The following is a 6,309-nucleotide window of genomic DNA, read 5'->3' on the forward strand; positions in this document are numbered from 1 at the left end:
TCTTCATCGCCAGGAACTTTACATCGTTCGGGGAAAGTCATTAGAGGTACTGGCCGAATTTGCTGATATACCAGTCGCTCGGAGAGCGTGAGATTTTACCGGAAAATTGTATATGATGATCTCTGCCACAGACTCAATCTGCGGATTATTTTAAAACACAGGCTAATTTTCCAACTCCTTGTGAGTAATTACAACACCCCATGTAACTTCGAAATCGCTTATTGTGCGTCCAGACTAACCTTCTGTGATTCATGGATACTGACAACGACATCACGCTGTGGCTCAGAGTTCCGAAACCTGTACTAATTTAAATACGATGCTGCTTATCAACTTTCCTGCTACAATTGGGCGCGTTTACATATTTTCCTTCCCCATGTTCCATCTACCAAATGTTTGCTCACTCACTTAATCAACCTGTCTCCATTTGCACATTCATTCTGTCACCCTCACAACTCTGAGTGTAGAGGGCGAAGTTATATATTTCCCATGTTTGTATAAGGTCCCAGTAATGCTAACCACCCCCCCCCCCACGTCCACCCCCAACCCCCGTAAAATATCAGCTTGAACGTTTGATTTGATTGAAAATGGATATATCTCCTCTGCAGTTTCTAGTTTAACAATGTCCTTCCTATAATAGGGTGACAATAACGGAACACAGTATTCCAAATGTGAATGTATCAATGTTTTGTTCAACTTCAAAAAGACGGAACAAGCCCTAAATTCAATATTCTGACCAATAAAGCCGAGCATGCTGAATGCCTTCTTCACCAACCTATCCAGCTGGGACTCCACCTTCAAGGAGCCATGAGCATGTTCTCACAGATATATTTGTTTTGTAATATTCAACAGTACCATTAACTGAATCGGCCCTCTCCAGATTTAATCCACCAAAATCCATTACCTCACAATTGTCCACATTAAACTCCGTCTGCCATTCAGCGGCCCACTGGCCCAATTGGTCAAAATCCTGTTGCAAACTTATATAATCTGCTTCACTATCATCTATGCCTCCACAACTCAATCTACTTGACAAATATGCAACAACGCAAGTGCACAGATGGTGGTTGAGATCTTCCATTAGCTAGGGTCTGTTTTACCAGTTTTATCCGCCCGAAATTCAGCGGATTAAAAATGTGAAATGTCAGTTACAACAAAAGCAAATTGGCCACTGATTGTCTTCAACCAATTTTGTTAACATCACCAATGAAGCCGGAACATAAATAACCACGGCCACTTGATGGAAATAATGAGTGTGACGAATCTCTGCTCGTTGCGATGTTTGAGGTCACTCTTCAAATTTGACTCAGAGCTTGTGGCCTTCCAGGCCCCAACAGTCAGTCATATACATGGCCCCTGTCTATATTCTGCGGCCAGTAATAGTTTCAGAGAACTACAATATAACAGATAATAGTTTATTCCAGTTGTGTCACTCAGTCAGGAGAAAAAGTTACAATCACTTAATATAGTCACAATTATTACCTCAATATTATTTTATGGAGATTCGTCTTTGTCTTTTCATTCATGGTCGAGGTTAAAATGGTAACTTCTCTCTCCATTCTTCTGATCTTTCGAATGCTGAAGGAGAGACAGTGAAAGTGGAGGATGAAGGATAAGAGACAGCTCAGGAGGAGAGTGGGGAGTAGAATGGGAGATCGGAGTGAAGAGCAAAACTTTACACTAATTCTATGAGGACTGCAGAGTTCATTGCAACAAACCAAACTTTCTGATACCTAACATTAATGGAATATGCTTAGAATTATCTGGTCTATTTCGCAGGATAACGAATGTCATCAGCAACCACCATGTGTTCTGCTGACACGTGTCACAGAGCAGCTTCAGCCACTATGTGATGGTGTACGAAGTAACTCATGGCATTCTCGGAAAACCGCTCAACTTTTGGTACAATGTAAGATAAGCCAAGCTCTTATAACCTAAAACCTGCATTGAAAACAGAAAAGGTCAAGTTGTCCCTAAAACTGGCTGGCTCTGTAAACTTGATAAAACTAACTCGCCATAACCCAAAGCCGTCTAAATATGACAAGATACGCCAGAACACGTCCCTTACGATAATTATAGAATCATAGAATTTACAGTGCAGAAGGAGGCCATTCAGCCCATCGAGTCTGCACCAGCTCTTGGAAAGAGCACCCGACCAAAGGTCAACAACTCCACCCTATCCCCATAACCCAATACTTTTTTTAAAAATTTAGATTACCCAATTATTTTTTTCTATTAAGGGGCAATTTAGCGTGGCCAATCCACCTACTCTGCACATTTTTGGGTTGTGGGGCGAAACCCACGCAGACACGGGGAGAATGTGCAAACTCCACATGGACAGGACCCAGAGCCGGGATCGAACCTGGGACCTCAGCGCCGTGAGGCGGTTGTGCTAACCACTAGGCCACGTGCTGCCCTACCCCACCCAATACTAAGGGCAATTTTGGACTCTAAGGGCAATTTATCATGGCCAATCCACCTAACCTGCACATATTTGGACTGTGGGAGGAAACCGGAGCAACCGGAGGAAACCCACGCACACACGGGGAGGATGTGCAGACTCCGCACAGACAGTGACCCAAGCTGGAGTCGAACCTGGGTCCCTGGAGCTGTGAAGCGATTGTGCTACCCACAATGCTACCGGGCTGCCCCTTAAACTAGTCTGCTCCGTTTCTTAAACATGCGATCAAAAGACAAGATAATGACATGTGACCCCGAGTCCTCAAAGGTCAGCAAGGTGACGCATGTTTGATGATATTGCTTATGTTTTACTTCTGATCAAATTCCTCACGAAGTTGTATTCACGTTATCTGGATTCATATACTGTATAAATAATGTCCTATCTCTCTGTAACAGCGCAGACTTGGACCGGACCCAGCAGCTTGTATTTGACTGCTCTCCGACTTAAAGTTTCATCCATTTCTGCATGCAATTGTAATTCGCAAATAAAACCGTGTTTTGTTTTCTCAACGAGCGTTGTTGAATCTTTCTATCACAGTCCACAAGCGGAAAAAATATTGACTTCGACATTTGGGGCTGCGAGAAAAAAACCAATACCCTGAGTGAATTTCCGTGGGGGACTGAAAAAAGTGATCTAGCCTCGAGCAGGAAGGAGGAGACAGACACCGGCACATGGTAAGATTAACCTTGGTCTCTCTCTCTCGAATTGCTGGCCTGACCCCTTATCCCTGACGGAAGAAATTAAACAGGTGACGGTGCTCGAATCTAAATTTGACTGTGAGGAGAGTGTTCAGAGTCAGGGACCCGATTGTGATTAGACTCAGGTCAGGGACCTATTGATCTCGTTTTTAATCTGGACCAGGTTTATACAGGCTAAAGTTTTGGGGTCAGTGACCCTGTGAGTACGTTTTGGGGTTAGGGACCCTGTGAGTAATTTTTGGGTCAGGGACCCAAATGGTAACGACATTTGGCCACTAGGGGGAACTTGGAACCTCGATAACTGCATTTCTCCAGAAGAAGCAATTTGGCACAAACACGCAGGTTTCAAATGGAATTTTTTAATTTCACAGTGGAAAAAGCAGTCCGCTAAACGCCACGAACAATCACTATTAATGAGTTGGAGAGATAACGCCCGCAAAAGAGATATTGATGATTGTGTGAATGGCAAAGCGAAAGATTGGGGTCTTAAAAATTGGAATGTGAGCTTTGGGATAGGAAATATCAAAACGATAAAAAGCAATTTGGCAATAAGAAACCTCCTCTCACCAGACAATTAGGGCTAGCCGATAAGATTAAACGAAAGGAGATCCTCCCAGTTTCTCGGGCACGCCGGTAACCCCCTATTCAGGCGATACGGAAGAGGAGGAGGATTTCAACCCTGGTCCCCAACCTCACCCTGCACTCCCCGATCCTACAATTCCTACAAGTCCTGACTCCCCCATCTGATCCCATGACCAATGAAACTCCCGCTAACGTGTCCCCCGTAGCGACACGCACTCGGCCACATACGCAAGCCGTAAATATGGAACAAACATTTAGCTCTGTTAATCAAGCTTTTTAAAAATGTATCACTCCAACCTAAGGAGGAGCAAACCTGTCCTCCACCACCTCCCCCCGAAAAGTACCTCATTAGGAGTGCTATTGACCCCCGCGCTGCTGATAATGACGACATAGTCATTGAAGTGTGGCAAGCTTTTAAACCCCATGAGCTATGTTTGATCATGGGCCAATGTCCCTCCTGCAAAGATGACCCAGAACGATTCACTGAGTTTTTGAGGAGAACTGGAACCATGTATGGGGCTACCGCACGTGATCAATATTCACGGATTTATTCATCCCTTTCCCCAGAACTAGCGGAAAGATGGAAAAATGAATTAGGATTTCATGGGGACACATGGACGGCCTTTAGCGCCGCACACCAAACGGATGACGAACAGCGTACTTTACTGTTCCCTGCACTAAAACGGGCTCTCCGTAAACCCGTTGACATCGCAAAACTTCTTGAATGTACCCCCACTTCTAAGGAAGATGGTCCAGAATTTTTTGCCCGCTTTTGTGGCGTGTATACTCTTTACTCCGGACAGTAAGAAGTCTTACAACACCAGGTTAAAGTCCAACAGGTTTGATTCAAACACGAGCTTTCGAACCTGTTGGACTTTAACCTGGTGTTGTAAGACTTCTTACTATGCTCACCCCAGTCCAACGCCGGCATCTCCACATCTTTACTCCGGAGACATTGATTTCAATGCAGGCACACATTCTCCCCAATTTAATGCACTATTAATGCAGGTTTTACCTGACCGCGTAGCATCCAGTATTGAAACTAATAACATGGACAGGTCTGACAATTCTAAACCTCAAATAAAACGTGCTGTGCCTTATTATTGGAGCAATGACCGCAACCGTGACACCTCTTACAAATGATGTGGAGATGCCGGCGTTGGACTGGGGTGAGCACAGTAAGAAGTCTTACAACACCAGGTTAAAGTCCAACAGGTTTGTTTCAAACACGAGCTTTCGGAGCACGGCTCCTTCTTCAGGTGAATTCACCTGAAGAAGGAGCCGTGCTCCGAAAGCTCGTGTTTGAAACAAACCTGTTGGACTTTAACCTGGTGTTGTAAGACTTCTTACTGTGCTCACCTCTTACAAAGACACTTCGCCCAGAATTAAATCCGAATTCGTCCAACGTCTCTCATAAACAATAGTTCCTAAGAATCAAAACTCTCAGACAGATTCACGTTACTATCGCCCACGTTCCACGGACCCTCCTGAATTTGGTTACCGTTCACAGGCACCTTACCCCTTCACTCCACACACGGGAGATTTTGACAGCGCTCCTCAGCGTCGTTCTCCTGCGAAATATAATGTCACGTGCTTCAACTGTCAACGTATGGGCCACTACGCTCGGGATTGCCGAGCAACCCGACGACAATGTAGATTTCAACCCCGTCGGCAGACACACTTCACTGTCTCCAACCCCTACTGACTAGCCCGATCGAACTTTCCAGTCCTTTCAGCGGACCACTCTGACGAGCCCACAGCAACGATTTACATAGAAGGCGTGCTCATCTCCTTTTTGATTGACACAGGTGGTAATTATTCTACATTGGACTGGACATTAATTCGGAACCATATATTTCCCCTTTCTGATAAGCATGTGGAACTTGCTGGTTTCATGAGGGAAGGTGCTGTTTACCCACTTACGAAGCCACTCTCAGTTGAATTTGAGGGCCGGGAATGTTGCATTCCGTTCACGGTTACTCGTGTCCTCGGTGTTAACCTGGCCGGACGTGATTTACTGTGTCCCTCACAGGTGGAGATAGTTTGCCTTGATAACGGCATTACTATATCACCTATCCCGCAGGCCCATCTTCGGAACTTTCCCCTATTCTCTATTCCACAGTGGTGGACGCCTGATTTTGACCCTCACACTTTTCACCTCCCTTAGATATTCTCGTCCACATGCCACTCTTTGCTAAGATCATACAGGATGCTGGCCTGATTTGGAGAGCATTTACCAAGACTCCCTCAGTTCTCTACAATCCGTTTTCTTTGTTGGCCTCGCTAGGAGTAAAGAAGGATCTGCCTTTCTGTTGATTTACCCACTCGGCATCCGGCGTCAGTCGCGACTTGTGTCACCCCACGTGAACCTTTCTGTCAACGAAGGCTACAGTGCCAAGTCCTTGGGATTTCTGGCAGCGAGCTACGCCGAGAAGCTGATCCTTTCATTAATGGAAGTCAAACCCTACCCGCAGGCACTTTAGAATATTTTAAACGTCCATTTGTCCTCATTGGCACACTACACCACCATCGTTCAGTCCAATCTACGACTTCGGAACTACCCGCTGATTT

The sequence above is a fragment of the Scyliorhinus canicula genome, unplaced genomic scaffold (assembly GCF_902713615.1).
Source record: "Scyliorhinus canicula unplaced genomic scaffold, sScyCan1.1, whole genome shotgun sequence".
Lineage (NCBI taxonomy): Eukaryota > Metazoa > Chordata > Chondrichthyes > Carcharhiniformes > Scyliorhinidae > Scyliorhinus > Scyliorhinus canicula.